Below are 358 nucleotides of genomic sequence, written 5' to 3'. Positions count from 1 at the left end.
ACTGGGATGTACTGGGAGCACTGGGATGGGGCTGAATGACACTGGGGGGCACTGGGGGCACTGGGATGGGGCTTGGGGGTCACTGGGATGTACTGGGAGCACTGGAATGGGACTGAATGACATTGGGGGGCACTGGGGGCACTGGGATGGGGACTGGGGGACACTGGGATGTACTGGGAGCACTGGGATGGGGCTGAATGATGCAGGGGGGCCCTGGGGTGACGTTGTGCCCCCTCCCCCCCCCCCCAGCCGAACTGGAGAAGCAGAAGGGGGTGTCGGGGGCGCGGGGTGGGGGTCCCCCCCGGGAGGCGCTGAATGGGCTGAGCCGCAGCAGCGTGGAGGAGAACTTCGGGGAGGG

This window comes from Numida meleagris, unplaced genomic scaffold (assembly GCF_002078875.1).
Source record: "Numida meleagris isolate 19003 breed g44 Domestic line unplaced genomic scaffold, NumMel1.0 unplaced_Scaffold693, whole genome shotgun sequence".
Taxonomy (NCBI): domain Eukaryota; kingdom Metazoa; phylum Chordata; class Aves; order Galliformes; family Numididae; genus Numida; species Numida meleagris.
The sequence above is the reverse complement of the archived record's forward strand: the minus strand, read 5'-3'. Positions refer to the sequence as shown.